Consider the following 20,166-nt stretch of genomic DNA (forward strand, 5'->3'; position numbering starts at 1 on the left):
GGGTTGTTAGAGGTTTAACAACATTAGCTAAACTGCAGTATAGTAAAGCTACCACAAGATGTCACTGTGTATGTAGTGTATGTAAGTGCCTCAATGATCTCTATGGTATTGCTATTTCCCGTATTCTCTGTGTTCCTCTCTGTTCGAAGAAAGCTGCACTTCCTGATGGGGGTATATGATTTATCTCTGCATGCTTTTCTATAGTAAAGAGTTCAAACTTGTTATACTGGGTGCCTACCTGCCTGTACAGAACACTCTGCTCCATCAAAGAGTACACACTGTGGACACATGGGGGACAGAAGGGGGCGTGTGTTGGATACAAAGCGTAATGAAGAGTGGAGGTGCTAAAAGAACAAAATCAATTATTATAAGGTTTAAAAATGCTTAGGAGGCAGTTGGTGGACTTACTTCCTGCAAGCAGACACAACAAGCTGTGTATTCAAAAACAAAGTAAATTTATTGGTACACTCCAGAGGATATTTGCAACGCGTTTCGCAGGTTTTAACCCGCTTCCTCAGGCAATAATTAGTAGGAGTACACAACTGGGGACAAGAGGCATAGTTGGTGTTTGTCCGAAATAACTTGCATATATACAGAATTAATATCTAAAATTCTTCCTATGAATTATTAGAGTCGTAAAACAGTAATAACAACGTTTTCCATAATATGCATATAGAAGTGTAGTATAGGGATATGTGAAATTTTGTTAATGGAGTGTGGGAGATATTGGTGGGAGAGTAACCTATAGTGTGAGGGGTGTAGGGACAGGTAGGTATAGTAGGGGGTAGGTGACAATATGTAGGGGACTATATCCAGGGAATCAGCAGACCTGGGTGGTCGTACAACAATGTATAGGGGAAAAAATGAAACCAGGGTTGGGATTTTGGTATACAAAAGGTGCTCTACCGGAACTATACAGCCTGTGGTTACAAAAGGGGTGGGGTTTGGGAAGGGGAGGAGTTATGGTATAGAACAACACAGGGTGTTGGATACAGGTGGACACAATAATTGGGGGAGAACATGTACAAGTAAGAATTGGAACTGCATAGTAAAATATCGGTAAACTAACTTACTGAAATTATTACTAGTTTTGGCATCAACCGGCGCCCAACTGAAGCAGCCCTGCCGCAACACGTCCTTTCCGTCACGCCGAGCCAACCTCCTCCCAGGTATGAAGCAAGTCTGATCTACGGTTGTCCTAAACACCCCAACAGCAGTAAATACTTCCACCGCGGCTCTGCCTCTGAGGACTATTAGCGAGCCAGCGGAGTGCCACGTAAACTTCCAATTTCACAGTTCACAGCATTACTGTCCGGCGCTTTCAGCAAAGTCATTTAATAAAGACTAATGGGAGCGTACGCCACCCCCTAACCCCTAAGCCGATACTACGCATTTCGCACCCCGCATGCCTGCGCTGGGACTTAAGTGATTTTATAAAACAACGTCAGCTCTGGAAGTGACTGCGGAGCATAAATAATGCAGGAAACAAGGTGTTCTGAGCTTAAAAAATAAACCCACACAGACGGAGGGGGGAGAATGGGGGACGGGGGCGATAAGTAACGTGACGGGCTCTGGAGAAATTAAGCGGCGTGATTATGATAAATGCAGCGCGGAGCGGCGCGTTTAATCCCAGCGGATTTAGGCTAATGGGACCATTTCCTACCTAAACATTAAAATTGCATGAATTGAATTGCTGGTTGAGCGGGACGGATAAGGAGGATGCGCGCAGGGCCCGAGCGAGGCGCGTGTGCGAAGTGTGACCCGTCCTCGTTATGAGCGGCGGCGGATAAATTATTAATTGGTGAGTAGCTTAAAAAGTGCACTAACCGGTATTTGTAAGAAAAGGGGTCATTGGAAGAAGCTGATATTGGTTCTGAGGCTCTCGACATAGTGAGAAGGTCCAGCGCCTCAAGTAGGTCAAGTGCAGTCTTTCACAGAAGCAAACCTGTGCCAAAATGTGTTTAACCACTTCAATACCTCAGGTTATTTGCTCTGAAAAACCACAGCAATTTTCACATATCACGCTCCTCACATTAATTTGCCAATAATCGCTACTTTTAACACTGAAATGATCTATGTTTTGTTTTGTGGGACATCCTAGGCTTTCTTTGGGTTGTACTTTTTGCTAATAATTATTTTATTTCCTATGCTTTTTTAAGTCATTATTTTTCAGTTTTCAGCCATTATAGTTCAAAAATCAATATTGCTACTGTAAATAAAACCCACACATTTTATTTGACCATTTGTCCCGGTTAATACAACATTTCAATAGTGTCCCTAGTACTGTACAATGAATGGTGACAATATTTTATTTTAAAATATACAATAGTTGTCATTTAGAAATAATGGAATTTTCTTCTATCTTCTGTTTCTTTATACTATATCAATACGGTAATTACAAGCCCTTATTTGCAAAAATAACAGTAATATTCTCTCATGACATACATATTAAAAGAAGTCCCCAAGGTACCGTAGCTATTTATTTTTTAAATGCTGTCTCTTTTTTCCCCCCCTTTACAAGTGTTTTATTTTGGTAACTATAGGGGCCGGGGAGGGGGGAAGGAGGGTTTCATTTATTTATTTGAATTTATATAGTATAAAATGTAGTGTGAAATGTGTCTTTTTTACCACTAGATGTCCCCTCACACACTTTTCTGTGGGTGCTGAGGACAGAGTTCAAAGCAGACAGGTAGTGTTGTGACAGGAAAGATCATTGACTTCTCGTTGAAGAATTGATCTTTCCATTACAGGCACTTTGATTGGGTCAGGGAACATATGTTCCCATTCACCAATCAAAGATCTGTCAGATTTGGCAGGTACGCGTGGCAAAAAATGTCCGTTTACCATTACCAGAGGCAAACTGGAGGTCGGGAAGTGGTTCAACAATGCACATTGCCTGGCAGTCCTGCTGATCCTCTGCCTCTAATACTTTTGCAATAGCCCCTGAACAAGCACGCAGATCAGATGTTTCTGACTGAATTATGCTTATTTCAGGTGTGTGATTCAGACACTAATGCAGCCAAAAAGAACAGCAGGATGCCAGGCAACCAGTATTTGTTTAAAGGAGGGGAACGTCAGCCCAAACAAACATACTGTCATTAAGTTACATTAGTTATGTTAATTAAAATAGATAGGTAATATAATCTCTTACCCCCCCCCCCCCCTGTTTTAAAAGAACAGGCAAATGTTTGTGATTTCATGGGGAAAGCCATCTCTTTCATGGGGCAGCCATCTTTTTGGTTGAAAGGAGGTGACAGGGAGCATGAGACACAGTTCTAACTGTCCTGTGTCCTGATCAACCCTCCCAGCTGCGTGTGCTAGGCTTCAAATCTCAAATTAAAAAAATTAAAAAAAAATTTGTGTCAAAACAGCAGATCGAGAACAACAACATCAGAAATCCCATCATGCTTTTCACAGCATCAGGGTAAAATGCCTGATGGGAAGTTTTCTTCTGTGCAGCTAAAAATGAGGCTTGGGTAAGAAAAACAAAGTTCTGATGCTGTGAAACTGTTAGTACCTGTCATCAGTATGACTAAATATAGCGACAGCTGACCGCTGGGATCAGCTTATTGAGACAGAAATGGGCGGGTGCAGCTCAAGCCAAAGTTTCATTGCATGCACATAAAAATGTCAGTTTCAAAGTACAGATATATGAAATCGAAGTCAAACATAAAGCAACTATAATGAAACAAATGCAGAATGTTTACATAGGTTTTCTTTACTTCACATGATTTGGGTAAAAGGTTCACTTTAATTGGGACTACTGTGAGTGTGACTTAAAGAGGAACTCCAGTGAAAATCTATATATATAAAATCGTGTGTGCGTGTGTGGGTGTGAGTTGTGTGTGTGTGTGCGTGCGTGTGTGTGTGTGTGTGTGTGTGTGAGTTGTGTGTGTGCGTGCGTGCGTGTGTGTGTGTCATGAAATTGACATGAAATTTCACCCGTTCATGTCAATGGAAAAAATGGAAAAGGCTGCCATTCTCACAGTAATCAAGCCAGAGTCCACACACTTGGCACAGTTGGTCACTTGGTGACCGAGGTTACAAATCCAGGAAAAGTGGGCGGAGCATAAAACAGCCAATCAAATTTCAGCCATTCATTTTAAATCGGAAAATGTAATCTGCAGCCGTTCTTACACTGTTAATCGCAGGGGTCTCAAACTTGGCACACTTGGTCACTGGGTGAATGAGATTAAGATTCAGGAAATTGGGTGGAGCCTACAACAGCCAATCAAAATTCACCTACTGATTTACAAGGGGAATATTTCAACTGCTGCCATTCTTACACTTTTAATGGCAGAGACTTCAAACTTGCTACAGTCGGTCATTGGGTGACAGGGGTTCAAATTCACTAAAGGGGCGGGGCCACAAACAGCCAATCAGACTTCCTTGGTAGATAAACTGCTTTCATTCACACATTTTTTTATGTCAGGAACCTGAAAAAGCTCACAAACTTGGTCAATGCGTGACTGTGCGTCAAGGTTACAAAAAGTGCGCGGAGCCAAAAACAAATTTCACTGGGAAAATGTAAACTGCAGCCATTCTTACACCGTTAATGGCAGGGTTGTCAAACTTTCCATAGTTGGTCACTGGGTGACTGGGATTAATATTCAGGAAAATAGGTGGCACCTACAACAGCCAATCAAAATTCACCTGTTAATTTTAAAGGGGAATATATAAATTGCTGTCATTCTTACACTGTTAATAGTAGATGCCTCAAACTTGGTACAGTCAGTCACTGGGAGACTGGGGTTCAAATTCAGAAAGGGGGCGGAGCCAAAAACAGCCAATCAGATTTGTTTAATTTCAATGGGAATATACAAATTATTGATACCAAGGACCCCAAAGCTCATAACCTTGGTAGCTGAGTGCCTGTATGTCAAGGTTAGAAAAACTGGGTGGTGCAAACAACTAAATGTTTAACATGGAAGGGTTCCCAAACTTGATACAGTTGCCCACTGGGTGACTGGGATTAATATTCAGGAAAGTGGGTGGAGCCTTCAACAGCCAATCGAATTTCACCTATTGATTTTCAAGGGGATTATTTACATTACTGGCATTCATACATTAATGGCAGAGGCCTCAAATCTGGTACAATCAGTCACTGGGGGACTGGGGTTTACATTCTGAAAAGGGGGTGGGCTAAAAACAGCCAATCAGATTTGTTGAATTTCAATGGGAAAATTGCAACCTCATGATGCCAAAGACACCAAAGCTCATAAACTTGGTTATTGAGTGACTGCATGTCAAGGTTACAAACAGTGGGCGGAGCCAAAAACAACTAACTTTGTACATGGGAAAATATAAACTGCAGTCATTCTTACACTGTTAATGGCAGGGTTCTCAAACTTGACCCAGTTGGTCACTGGGTGACGGATTAATATTCAGAAAAGTGGGTGGAGCCTACATCAGCCAATCAAAATTCACCTATTGATTTTCAAGGGGAATATTGAAACTGCTGCAATTCTTACACTGTTAATGGCAGAGGCCTCAAACCTGCTACAGTCGGTCATTAAGTTACTGGGGTTCAAATTCACTAAAGGGGCGGAGCCACAAACAGCCAATCGGATTTCTTTGCTGGATAAACTGCTTCCAGTCACACAATTGTGATGCCAGGAATCCGAAAGCTCACAAACTTGGTTATTGAGTGACTGTGTGTCAAGGTTACAAACACTGGGTGGAGTCAAAAACAGATTTCACTGGGAAAATGTAAACTGCAGCCCTTCTTCACTGTTAATGGCAGGGTTCTCAAACTTTGCACAGTTGGTTACTGGGTGACTGGGATTAATATTCAGAAAAGTGGGTGGAGCCTAAAAAGCCAATCAATATTCAGCTGTTGATTTTCAAGGGGAATATTTAAATTGCTGCCATTCTTGCACATAGAAAAAGTGGGCGGAGCCGACACCAGCCAAGCACATCCCCGGGCAACGCCGGGTTATCAGCTAGTAATGTAATGAAAAAAGTGCTTCATTTTTACAATAATTATGTATAAATGATTTAGTTAGTGTTTGCTCATTGTAAAATCTTTTAAATCCCTGATTTACATTCTGACATTTATTACATGGTGACATTTTTACTGCTGGCAGGTGATGTAGCTGCTGCATGCTTTTTTGGCAGTTGGAAACAGCTGTAAACAGCTATTTCCCACAATGCAGCAAGGTTCACAGACAGGAAACTGCCAAGAGTACGTACTCAGAATTTCTTTGTGGGAGGGGTTTCACCACAATATCAGCCATACAGCGCCTCCTGATGGTCTGTTTGTGAAAAGGAATAGATTTCTCATGTAAAAGGGGGTATCAGCTACTGATTGGGGTAAAGTTCAATTCTTGGTTGGAGTTTCTCTTTAAAGCAAGTCTGAAGTGATTTATAAAACAAACAAACAGATCCTTTCTTATGGAGAGGGAAGGCTGTGGATCCTATCGAGCCTTCCCATTCCTCTCATTGTCCCCTCGTTCCAATGTTGTCACCCCCATTCAAATCTCCTGCCGTGGGAGTGGCTGAGAGAGCAGGGTGGAGAGAATAGGGGCCTGCGCAGCTTTTTAGGCACTGTGTGGTCGCACCATCTGGGCCTGCAACTTTTCTTGTGTTCAGTTTGCAGAGGAGTTTCTGGACCACTCCCTCATCTACTGTTAGTGGGCTTGGGGCCACTCCCTCGTCAGCCGTTAGCGGGACTGGGGGGATGGGGCAGTATTGGTGGTGAGGAGGGGGTCTGGGACACTGTGAGCTGGGGCAGAGCTTGGTTGGCTTTCCTTGAACCTACAGTAGGACCAGTTTAGAGCTTCAGCCAGCTCGAATCTAGAGGTCTTTCCACGCCTCCGGCAAGTTGTTTGAGCTAAGGCTCATTCTCTCGCTCAAACAACTGTGATCAACAACTCTGTGATCAAATCTACTGTTCCTCTATTGGCTATCGATTATGAACAACTTCTTGATTGATCAGCAGGGCTGGTTCTAGTCATTTTGCCGCCTGAGGCAAACTTGTGAGGATACCGCCTCCCCCCCCCCCCCCAGATAGGCAGCCTGGAGGGGGTAGCAGCCAAGAAGGGGGAGCAGCGGGAACATCAGTGGGGAGGGGGGTCAGACTCCCCCTTGCCTGGGGGCTCCCCTGTCCGATCTCCCCCTCAAACTATGATCCCTAAATTTAGAGCCGGCAACAAGCGGAGAAGCAATTACTCACTTACTTCCTTGCATGCCACCGCTCACCTCCTCACTTCCTGCAATGCCGCCCACTGTACTTCAGTGTTAGGGAGTCTTGCCCAAGGTCTCCTTACTGAATAGGTACTAGCTTACTGAACAGAAAGAAAGGTTCAAACCCTAAACTCCTGTGTCAGAGGCAGAGCCCTTACCATTACACTATCCAGCCACTCTATTCTATATTGTATTTTCACCCCTATCATCCCTGCCCCCCACACACACTGCATAGTGCAGACCACTCAAAACAAGTTATTTTCATGTAAAATAACTTCAATCTAATTCTATTTACTTTTGTGCAGCTTTATGTGAACATTAATCATTCTTCCCAGTAAAGCATTTTAATTAGTTGAACATATTGCACATAATTACTAATAAATCATTATCTGTCACTGTCTGAAATGAATCTGGTGCATGGCTCCACATAAGTGTGTGCGCGCTGCCGCGATTGTACGACTTTGTTGTGCGCACTCGGGCTGGCCATTGGTATGCTAAGAACACTGAGTTGAGCTGTATATGATATACAGTGTCGTAGCTAAGGAGTTGTGGGCCCGATGCAAGTTTTACATTGGGGCCCCCCAAGCACTCTATACATAACAATTGATACGGCGCACCAAAACCTGCCAATGGCAACCACAGTGTCAGAGGTGCAAGAAGGGAATGGGGAGCAGTTTGTTACTAATTACCACTATTCAAAGTATCTATAGAAGTGATTATTATGAACACACGACCAATAGAGAGCTAATACTGCAGTTGAGGGAGGGCCCTTCGGGACCCCTCTGGCCCAAGGGCCTCATTGCGGTCGCAACCTCTGCAACCCTATTGCTATGCCCCTGATGATATAGATGTTAAAGAACAAGCGACACCCATGCAAACCTAGAAATAAAAAACACATATATATAAGTAGTAGATAAATACTACTTCTACTTACATAACAGATGTATTGCACTGTCCACGTTATGATTCCTGTGAATTTTGTAAAGGAAAAGCAGAGAATCCTATTTTAGGCAGTTTCCATCTTGGTTACCTTTAACCTCCTGACATCATTTCCTGCCTCACTCTTTTTTCTCCTCTTGCCAGTTGAGTATTCGTTACCCGCCCTTCTCCCAGAGTCTCCAGACACTCCCACTGAGTTCTATACTAGGAAGTGCGCTGTCTTATGTCATACACGGAGCGTTTGCTCCTTATCAATCGAGCCGCTGATGGCTCAATTGATAATATCCGACAGGTCCAATGACCCGCCAGATAGATTCCATGCTCGATCCCCGCGGGCGGACAATAGAGGGGAATCGAGCAGAAGATAAGGAGCGCCCGTGGGGACGAGCGGGGATGCGCCGGGATCGAGCGATCCGGCGCATAATCGAGGCCGTGTATGCCCAGCATTAAAGAGCTGCAGAAGAAGTCAGTGCTATATAAATACATAATAATAATAATATGCTAGTGACATTAGACTATGACTATGGCAGGGATTAGAGTGTGAGCTCCTCTGAGGACAGTCAGTGGCATGACTATGTACTCTGTAATGTGCTGCAGAAGATGTCAGTGCTATATAAATACATAATAATAATATGGGAGGACATTAGACTATGACTATGGTAGGATTAGAGTGTGAGCTCCTCTGAGGACAGTCAGTGACATGACTATGTACTCTATAATGTGCTGCAGAAGATGTCAGTGCTATAGAAATACATAATAATAATATGGTAGGACATCAGACTATGACTATGGTAGGATTAGAGTGTAAGCTCCTCCGAGGACAGTCAGTGACATGACTATGTACTCTGTAATGTGCTGCAGAAGATGTCAAAGCCATATAAATACATAATAATAATATGGTAGGACATTAGACTATGACTATGGTAGGATTAGATTGTGAGCTCCTCTGAGGACAGTCAGTGACATGACTATGTACTCTGTAATGTGCTGCAGGAGATGTCAGTGCTATATAAATACATAATAATAATATGGTAGGACATCAGACTATGACTATGGTAGGATTAGAGTGTAAGCTCCTCCGAGGACAGTCAGTGACATGACTATGTACTCTGTAATGTGCTGCAGAAGATGTCAGTGCTATATAAATACATAATAATAATATGATAGGACATCAGACTATGGCTATGGTAGGATTAGAGTGTGAGCTCCTCTGAGGACAGTCAGTGACATGTGACGCCTGATATAATTTCCCTCTGTTGTCAATTCCTGGAGATATGTCTTGTTGTATAATGTACATCTTAGAATGCATTGTGTGACATGTATTTTACTCCGCATATCCCCTGTTCCCTGTTTTGATAAAAAACTGAAAAACAATAAAAACTTTTTGAAGAGAAAAAAAAAGAAAAGAGGCCCTAATTCATGATACTATGTATACAACAAAGCCCCGTTTTCTGGAACTCAGCTAACAGGCATGCCTGATGGGATAACAGGGGGTGTTCTTTGGGGGGTTTGCCGGCCATAAAATACTCACTGAGCCTTTAGCGATGTCGCTGGAGGCTTGGTGAGTATGTTATCCAAGGGGGGGGGGGGGGGGGGGGTATGGGTTGGTTATCGGTAAATGGAGGTTTGTACTTTTCCGGGACCAGATACTGGGGACATTGTTACTTGTATATCTGCATTTAGCTCTGTTGTAAAATACTGGCATGACATGAGACCTAACCTGTTTATAGTTAGAAACCGTTCACCGCTGTCCAATGCACCATAAAAATGTTGTCTCTTTATAGGAGTAGGTGTGTCCTCTCTGTTTTTGTGTGTGTTTTCTCTGGACCCTCCAGTATCCTCCTACATCCCAACAACGTACTCAAAAGACAATTGGTTTCCCCACAATTGTCATTAGGTACCGATTACATTGTGACGACCGTCGTCTAGGGGACGTCACAGGCCCCATCGGGTGGTGAGAACGCAGCTTAATGAGGGAATACACGGGTCGATCCGGCAGCCGATTAGTCGCCGGATCGATTACCGTTCGTCCCCGCCGGCGCTTCCTTATCACCGCTCGATTCCCTGCCATTGTCCGCCGGTGGGGATTGAGCGGGCGGCATCGGGCAGCTTGATCGGGCCAGCTGAATATTATAAGCTGGCCGGATCAGCTGCTCGATACACGGTACAGAAAAGTGCCGTGTATCCCCAGCATAAGGACAAGTGTAAAAGACAATGGGTGTTTGGAAACCTGAAAAAGCATTGTCAGGCAGGCTGCCCTCCCAGCATCCTCTGGGGCAGAACAATATCCTTCATGTCACTGCTCTGGGCTCAGTTACACAGTGTGTGTACTTAGAGGAATAATGCTCGGAAGGGAGCTGGATTGGTTTCACTGTTTGTCCTGTAACTGATGCAGGATTGGCTTTCACTCACTTAAAACCTGCAAAAGACACATCCGGGCAATCAAGAGTGTTTAATATATACATATATCTATCTATATATCTCTCTCTATATATTTATATATATATATATATATATATATATATATATATATATATATATCACAAAAGTAAGTACACCTGCCACATTTTTGTAAATATGTTATTATATCTTGTCATGGGACAACACTGAGGATATGACACTATGCTAAAGCAGTGCAGCTTAATGTGAAGGTATGCATGCTATTGACACCTTACATAGCAGCGCTCGCTGCTACAGTGGTTTGCAAAAGTATTCGGCCCCCTTGAATATTCCACATTTTCTCATTTTACTGCCACAAACATGAATCAATTTTATTGGAATTCCACGTGAAAGACCAATACAAAGTGCTGTACACGTGAGAAGTGGATCGAAAATCATACATCATTCCAAACATTTTCTACAAATAAATAGCTGCAAAGTGGGATGTGCGTAATTATTCAGCCCCCTGAGTCAATACTTTGTAGAACCACCTTTTGTTGCAATTACAGCTGCCAGTCTTATAGGGCATGTCTCTACCAGCTTTGCACATCTAGAGACTGAAATCCTTGCCCATTCTTCTTTGCAAAACAGCTCCAGCTCAGTCAGATTAGATGGACAGCGTTTGTGAACAGCAGTTTTCAGATCTTGCCACAGATTCTCGATTGGATTTAGATCTGGACTTTGACTGGGCCATTCTAACACATGGATATGTTTTGTTTTAAACCATTCCATTGTTGCCCTGGCTTTATGTTTAGGGTCATTGTCCTGCTGGAAGGTGAACCTCCGCCCCAGTCTCAAGTCTTTTGCAGACTTCAAGAGGTTTTCTTCCAAGGTTGCCCTGTATTTGGCTCCATCCATCTTCCCATCAACTCTGACCAGCTTCCCTGTCCCTGCTGAATAGAAGCACCCCCCCCCCCGAGCATGATGCTGCCACCACCATATTTGACAGTGGGGATGGTGTGTTCAGAGTGATGTGCAGTGTTAGTTTTCCGCCACACATAGGGCTTGATTCACAAAGTGGCGCTAAGTGTTAGCGCTGCTATGAAAAGCCTTTAGTGCCCCTTAAGTAGCTCTGCGTGCACTAACGGCCACGCAGAGCTACTTCGTACACAGGACCACCCACATCGTGCTTAGCACGGTGGGACTGTAATAGTGTGCGGTGCAACGTTATCGTCGCACCCGCTGCAATGTAAACGGCGCACCCGGTGCGACGAAAACGGCGCATCGGGTGCCCCTGACACGGCGCATCAGTGCACTATTACCGCGCACTATTACAGTCCCGCCGCACTGCGTGCGATGTGGGTGGTCCTGTGGGCGCAAACTGTGGGCGTTTTGCATTTTGGACAAAACGTTCCATTTTGGTCTCATCTGACCAGAGCACCTTCTTCCACATGGTTGCTGTGTCCCCCACATGGCTTGTGGCAAACTGCAAACGGGACTTCTTATGCTTTTCTTTTCTGTTAACAATGCCTTTCTTCTTGCCACTCTTCCATAAAGGCCAACTTTGTACAGGGCATGACGAAAAAGCTGGCCATACACTGGCCCGATTTGCCGCCGTTTCGACAGCAGATTCGATCACTGGGATCGAATCTGCTGCCAATCGTTCGCGCTACACGCCGAATTTCGATCCATTCCGTCCGATCCCGTCGATCGCGCCGTGCGGAAAATAACCGTCGATCGCCCGCGGGTAAAGAGCGCATCGCTAGCGGCGTTCGAGTGCCCGACGACCGACGCAATAGAGCTGCAATACAGTACCTGCTCCGCCGGCGCGACTCCCGGGTCTCCGCTCTTCTTCTCCGCTCTGGTCTGGTCTCCGGCATGCTTCCCTTCTTCCTGTCCCGGCAGGAAGTTTAAACAGTAGAGGGCGCTCTACTGTTTAAACTTCCCCCAGACAGGAAGAAGGGAAGCATGCCGGACCCGGAGACCAGACCAGAGCGGAGAAGAAGAGCGGAGACCCGGGAGTCGCGCCGGCGGAGCAGGTAATGTATGCGGGACGGGGGGAAGCGGCGGCAGCACCACCACCACCACCGATTGTGAACGGTTTCAGGCTGAAATCGGTTCACAATCTGTTTGCAGTAAAGGTAGCCATACGATCCCTCTCTGATCAGATTCGATCAGATAGGGATCTGCCTGTTGGTCGAATCTGATGGCAAATCGACCAGTGTATGGCTACCTTAATAGTTGCTATGGACAGAGTCTCCCACCTGAGCTGTAGATCTCTGCAGCTCGTCCAGAGTCACCATGGGCCTCTTGACTGCATTTATGATCAGCGCTCTCCTTGCTCGGCCTGTGAGTTTAGGTGGACGGCCTTGTCTTGGTAGGTTTACAGCTGTGCCATACTTCTTCCATTTCTGAATGATCGCTTGAACAGTGCTCCGTGGGATGTTCAAGGCTTTGGAAATCTTTGTGTAGCCTAAGCCTGCTTTACATTTCTCAATAACTTTATCCCTGACCTGTCTGGTGTGTTCTTTGGACTTCATGGTGTTGTTGCTCCCAATATTCTCTTAGACAACTTCTGAGGCCGTCACAGAGCAGCTGTATTTGTACTGACATTAGATTACACACTGGTGCACTCTATTTAGTCATTAGCACTCATCAGGCAATGTCTATGGGCAATTGACTGCACTCAGACCAAAGGGGGCTGAATAATTACGCACACCCCCACGCAATTTTTTTTTTTTAAATGTTTGGAATCATGTATGATTTTCGTTCCACTTCTCATGTGTACACCACTTTGTATTGGTCTTTCATGTGGAATTCCAATAACATTGATTCATGTTTGTGGCAGTAATAGGACAAAATGGGGAAAACTTCAAGGGGGCCGAACACTTTGGCAAACCACTGTATGCAAGGAGTGTGCTTTCCTTAGTTATGCGCGTTGCTTACATAACAACGCACGTAACTTTAAACGCGGGAGGTCCTGTGAAGTATCGCGACCGCCTACCGCGATACTTCACTAGCGGCCGCCACTATGTTACTTAGCATAGTGTAACTATTTAACCACTTGAGGACTGCAGTGTTAAACCTCCCTAAAGACCAGGCTTATTATTGCTAAATTGGCCACTGCAGCTTTAAGGCCAAGCTGCAGGGCCACACAACACAGCACACAAGTGATTCCCCCCCCCCCCCCCCTTTTCCCCCCACCAACAGAGCTTTCTGTTGGTGGGGTCTGATCGCTCCACAGTTGTTTATTTTTTTTAATAAATATTTATTTTACTTTTTTTTTTTTTAATAAGTGTTGCGTTTAAAAAAAAAAAAAAAAAATTTTTACCCCGCTCCCTCCCTCCTTCCCCCTGCCAGCCAATCAGTTGATCAGCTATCATAGGCTTCTGCCTATGACAGCTGATCACTCCCCAGCCTCAGGAGGGGACAGCCGTGTCACACGGCTGTCCCCAGCACAGCGCTGCTGCCGATCGCAGCGCTGTACATGTAAATAGACGGCGATCACGCCGTCTAACAGTCTCCCACTGAAGGCGAGGTGGAGCTCCGCCCCCCGAGCAGTAGATGCGCGCGCAGCCTTAGCGTGATCTCCTGCAAAGTGCAGCCCCAGGACTTGACACCAATTGACGTTAGGCGGTCCTGGGGCTACCGCTGCGGTCACGCACATTGGCATGAGGCGGTCCTAAAGTAGTTAAGCAACGTGTAGCGAAGGAAGGCATGCTCCTCACATATCAGCTAGTGCTGCTATGAAAGGCGTGCAGAGTGAGAGCACCCACACATTAAGCTGCAATGCTTTAGCAGCACAGCTTAAAGAAAATCTGTAATATTAAAAAAAAACATCTGGGGGATACTTACCTTCGGGAGGGGGAAGCCTCTGGATCCTAACAAGGCTTCCCCCGTCCTCCGGTGTCCCGGCAATCCAGCGCTGCAGCCCCCCGAACTGCGGCGAGGTCAATATTTACCTACTGCAAACCTGTGCAGGCGCACTAGTGGCTCTCCGTTCTTGTAAGGGGGAAATAGCACAACCTGGCCGTATCTGCTCTATGGCGCAGGCGCGAGTCCTTTGTTTCTGCGCAGTAGAGCGGATACGATCGGGTTCGGCTATTTCTGCCTCACCCGAAGGAAGAGCCGGTACTGCGCAGGATCGCAGAGAGGTAAATATATCATTGCTTGTCAAGCTTGTCGGGGGCAGTTTTGAGGGAGCCAGCGCTGGATTCCTCGCAGCTTCAGGGGACAGGGAAGCCTCATAGAGACCCTGAGGCTTCCCCCTCCCGAGGTAAGTATCCCCCAGAGGGCTTTTTTTTTAGTACAGGTTCTCTTTAATGAATCAAGCCCTTTGATACAATGTAAAGCAGTCAGTGTAAATGTACTGCCCCATCAAAATAACTCAACACACAGCCATTCATGTCTAAACTGCTTGCAAAAAAACTGAGTACACCCTAAGTGAAGAATGTCAAATATCTGCCCAATTAGACATGTTTCCTCCCCGGGGTCATATATATCACTTTAAGAAGTAGGAATAACTAGCCAACCCGCGTCGTAGCATACGCCGCATCTATCTATATATCTATCTATCTAATATTATCTATCTATCTAATAGAGTACGTGCCTCAACCTTGAAGCAAGAAGAAGTAGGCTTTCCATGAGAAAATGCATGCGTGCTCAAACACCAAGTTTAACCCTAGCAAGTCTGGCTTTGCAAATCCGGCCTAATTGGCTATTCATGAGGCAATGCTCATGCAAATATGCATTTGCTTTCTCATGCCAAACTATGCAGGGTCCAAAAACCAATACCGCAAAGCGATCGCCCTGCGGGTATTAGTTCATGCTACATTAGCACTATCCAGGAGCGCCACGGGGAGGATTCCGAATGCTCCCATACAACCGGGGGACTGCGGGGTCCCAGGCTCTCTTACTGCCTGGGAACCACAGCGGCACCCCGGAGGGGGAGGCTGGGTGGCGCAGCTGCACACCCCCCCCCCATCCCAAGTGTGGTCAGCGCCGGGGAGAGCCATCCGCACCCACCTCCCAATATTAAAAACAGGCACTTACCTTAACGTCCATTGCGTTCTGCAACATGCACATTAACTTGGGGGCACCACATGAGAAAGGAGTGAAGCATGGGTCACACCGAGCTTTAGAGCTCAGGGCTGGCTCACATACAACACTCCGGGGTGGGGGGAGGACAGGCGCAGACAACTCACTCCAGGGCTCACACCACCAGAGCAAGCCATCCACCACCTGCCTCCAAAGGATACAACTGCAAAAAATGCTTTCCATGAGAAAAATTTTGCGTGCTCAAACACCAAGTTTAACCCTAGCAAGTCTGGCTTTCCAAATCTGGCCTAATTGGCTATTCATGAGTCAATGCTCATGCAAATATGCATTTGCTTTCGCATGCCAAACTATGCAGGGTCAAAAAACCAATACTGCAAAGTGCTCTCTCGCTGCCTGGGAACCACAGCGGCACCCCGGAGTGGGAGGCTGCGTGGCCAGCGCTGGGAAGAGCCGTCCGTACCCACCTCCTAATCTTAAAAACAGCCACTTACCTTAACGTCCATTGGGTTCTGCTACATGCGCATTAATTTTCTCATGGAAAGCATTTTGTGCAGTTTGTATCCTTTGGAGGCAGGTGGTGGATGGCTTGCTCTGGTGGTGTGAACCCTGGAGTGAGTGCACCTGTCCTCCCCCCCCCCCTCTGGAGTGCTGTATGTGAGCCAGCCCTGAGCTCTAAAGCTCGGGGTGACCCATGCTTCTCTCCTTTCTCATGTGGTGCCCCCAAATTAATGCGCATGTAGCAGAACTCAATGGACGTTAAGGTAAGTGCCTGTTTTTAATATTGGGAGGTGGGTGCAGACGGCTCTCCCCGGCGCTGGCCACACTTAGGGGGGGTCGTCCACGCCACCCAGCCTCCCCCTCCGGGGTGCCGCTGTGGTTTCCAGGCAGTGAAAGAGCCTGGGACCCTGCGGTCCCCCCAGTTGTATAAAAAGGGGGCATTGGGAATCCTCCCCGTGGCGCTCCTGGAGACCTGGAGCACACCAAAAACTGCTAGCAGATCCGCAAAATGCTAGCAGATTTTGAAACGCTTTTTCTTATTTTTCTGTAGCATTTCACCTAGCATTTTGCGGTTTTGTAAAGCGTTTTTGGTGTAGTAGATTTCATATATTGTTACAGTAAAGCTGTTACTGAACAGCTTCTGTAACAAAAACGCCTGCAAAACCGCTCTGAACTGCCGTTTTTCAGAGCGGTTTGCGTTTTTCCTATACTTTACATTGGAGGCAGAAACGCCTCCGCAATCCAAAAAATGCCTCACCTCGGGAGTATGCGTTTCAGCAAAACGCCTCCCGCTCTGGTGTGCACCAGCCCATTGAAATACATTACCCAAGCGTATCCACAGCCGCAAGTGGATCGCAAAACGCTGCCGAACCGCTCTGGTGTGCACTAAGCCGGATAGTGCTAATGTAGCATGTAGCAGGGTGACTGCTTTGTGGTATTGGTTTGTGCATGCATTTGCATGAGCATTGCCTCATGAATAGCCAATTAGGCCAGATTTGCAATGTCAGACTTGCTAGGGTAAGGCCTCTTTTCCATGGACTGTGAATAGGCAGTGAAATGGCTCTCAAACTCTCACAACTGCTTACTGCTGCCTGGTAACTGCTCACTGCTGCCTGGTAACTGCTTGCTGCTGCCTGGTAACTGCTTGCTGCTGCCTGGTAACTGCTTGCTGCTGCCTGGTAACTGCTTGCTGCTGCCTGGTATCTGCTCGCTGCTGCCTGGTAACTGCTTGTTGCTGCCTGGTAACTGCTTGTTTCTGCCTGGTATCTGCTCACTGCTGCCTGGTAACTGCTTGCTGCTGCCTGGTAACTGCTTGCTGCTGCCTGGTAACTGCTTGTTGCTGCCTGGTATCTGCTCACTGCTGCCTGATAACTGCTTGCTGCTGCCTGGTAACTGCTTGTTGCTGCCTGGTATCTGCTCACTGCTGCCTGGTAACTGCTTGCTGAGCACACAGCTCAACAGTCCGTGGAAAAGAGGCCTTAAACTTGGTGTTTGAGCACGCATAAATTTTCTCATGCAAAGTACTTCTTCTTCTTGTTTGAAGGTTGAAGCACTTAGTCTATTATATATATAGATTATTTTCAGTGCAAGTCAATAGCCTGGGTACCAGAACTTTTCCTGTTGCGGAATGCAATCCATTATTGAATTCAAATCAATGGAGCTGCAGATTCTAAACATGGCATGGATCCCCTGTCACCAAAACATGACTGCCCACTTTTTAGTGATTTCAGCTGATTATCACTGCTTCATAACTAAGTTGGTGGCCACTTATTGTTGAGAATAACTAGCTGAAGGGGATCAGGGAAGCCCATATAAAAAGTGGATCTAGAAATAAACAGGTGATCAGGATCTATAAACTAGTTACTAAAAAAAATACGGCGAAATTGTGACAGAGGGGAATAGGAGATGTCCCCTAACACAATGTTCCCCAACCCTGTCCTCAAGGCCCACCAACAGTGCATGTTTTGTAGTAATCCACAGAGGTATTTAATCAGCTCTGCTGATACACTAATTACCCCACCTGTGCATGTTTGTGGTTTTCTGCAAAACATGCACTGTTGGTGGGCCTTGAGGACAGGGTTGGGGAACTCTGCCCTAACACACTGGTATGTTTACTTTTGTGCGATTTTAACAATACAGATTCTCTTTAAAGAGAATCAGAAAAAAAAAAAACAGCTCCCTGGGGGATATTTGCACCAACAAGAAAACATGCGGGAGCATGCATGAGCGCACGCAGTGAGTGATCGTGGCGGCAGACAAATATCTATGTCCCTGAGACTTTAGATGAAGTACTGCAGGTCGTTGATATACTGCCAAAGGAACATTAAACAGTTAAGATTACAGGATAGACTGAAAATGAATTTCAGTCATAACCGGTTTATGCACTATAGCCTGGCCTATTTTCTGTGACCAGATCTGTGGCTTTTAACCTCTCTGCAACCACCTAATGCCGATTGGCGGCCACAGAGTGGCTCTGTTGTTCCTTCATCACGCCATATGGCGTCATCTTACGAGAAGCGAGATTAGGCGGGAGCTCGCATGAGCACAAGCATCCTCACTATAAAGAAACGGCGGCAGCGATCGGCCTGCCAGCAGCTGCTTAGCGCTGGCAGGCTGTATTTTGTATTTGTTTAAAAAATAAATATTTATGTAGTGCTGACATCTTATGCAGCGCTGTACAGAGATCTTCTGATGGGCTCACAATCTAATCTCTGCCATAGCCATAGATTTTTACGAGTGTAGGGCCATTTTAGGGGAGGGGGGTGGCAAGAGTAGATATAAAAATGTAGGGCTTTTTTAACTAATAATAAAAAAAAAAAATCGCAGCAGCAATTACCACCACAAGAAATTTCTATTTGTGAGAAAAAAAGGAGGAAAAATTCATCTGTGTGCTAAGTTGTATGACCGAGCAATAAACTGTTAAAGTTGTGAAGTGCAGAATTGTAAAAAAAATGGCCTGGTCACTAGGGGGGTATAAATCTCTGGTCCTCAAGTGGTTAATGTGGCTCTATCATAAGGGTGCCACGATTCCAGTGAATCCACTCATCACATTACTGACCTGATACACTTGCCTTGGACACCCCTTAGTACTGCTATTGTGAAGGAGCAACCCAGCCAGGGGCGTAGCAATAGGGGTTGCAGAGGTAGCGACCGCATCGGGGCCCTTGGGCCAGAGGGGCCCCGAAGGGCCCTGCCTCAACTACAGTATTAGCTCTCTATTGGTACTGTGTTCATAATAAACACTTCAATAGATACTTTGAATAGTGATAATCCTTAACAAACTGTTTCCCATCCTTTTCTTGCACCTCTGACACTGTAGTTGCCCTTGGCAGGTTTTGGTGCACCGTATCAATTGTTATGTATAGAGTGCTTGGGGGGGGCCCATTGTAAAACTTGCATCGGGGCCCACTGCTCCTTAGCTACGCCACTGAACCCAGCCCAGCCTCTAGCTTATTACTGAGGTAAGTATCTATCTTTTTCTCTAAATTTCCCTTCAGGTACACTTTAAAGTACACCTGAAATGAAAGGGATATGGGGGCGGCCATATTTATTTCCTTTCAAAGTTTACTCGAGGCGACAGGTGACATGATGAGATAAATGTGTATGTACAGTACAAAACATATTAATAACCAGGCTTTTTGACTTGTTTTATTTTGCTGCCTGAAAGAGTTAATTTTGTCTGCCAGGAGAAAAGCACTAAATTCATGTTATTTGTCTTGTCTTCTCTCCTCCAGCGCATACAGTAAATTCAACGCTCATTCATGCCTTCTTCTTCTTTGACACTAGATGGCAGCAGAGAATTATCCATCCTCCAGCTGCAGTTCTGCTGCTAAGCAGGTTGATAAAAATTGATAAAATGACAAGAAAATAATAATGTTAAAATGTTGTGCTGAGTAAGATAAATATTCTGTATCTTCCCCCGAGGTGTATTGTAAAGAATATCTGTTTCGACTTTCTGCTTTCTAATATACTGCTGCTGACTGTGTGAGTTCTAATTAAGACCAGGGCCGGTTCTCTCATGAAGCAAGGTGAAACATTTGCATTAGGTGCAGAGATGACAGGCAGCAGTTTTTACATTAAAAGCATGCAGTCAGAGTAGGAGGAGAA

The 20,166-nt window shown here is 45.6% G+C and overlaps 1 long non-coding RNA gene across 1 annotated transcript in view; it reads left to right on the forward strand.

Moving 5' to 3' along the window:
• Positions 1–19,941, forward strand: part of LOC137547347 (uncharacterized) — a 58,415-nt gene extending 38,474 nt beyond the window's left edge. The window contains exon 3 of the long non-coding RNA XR_011026569.1: positions 19,794–19,941. This is a non-coding gene — a long non-coding RNA (uncharacterized lncRNA). The remainder of the gene's footprint in view (positions 1–19,793) is intronic.
• Positions 19,942–20,166: the final 225 nt, after the last annotated feature.

Source organism: Hyperolius riggenbachi, chromosome 2 (genome assembly GCF_040937935.1).
Source record: "Hyperolius riggenbachi isolate aHypRig1 chromosome 2, aHypRig1.pri, whole genome shotgun sequence".
Lineage (NCBI taxonomy): Eukaryota > Metazoa > Chordata > Amphibia > Anura > Hyperoliidae > Hyperolius > Hyperolius riggenbachi.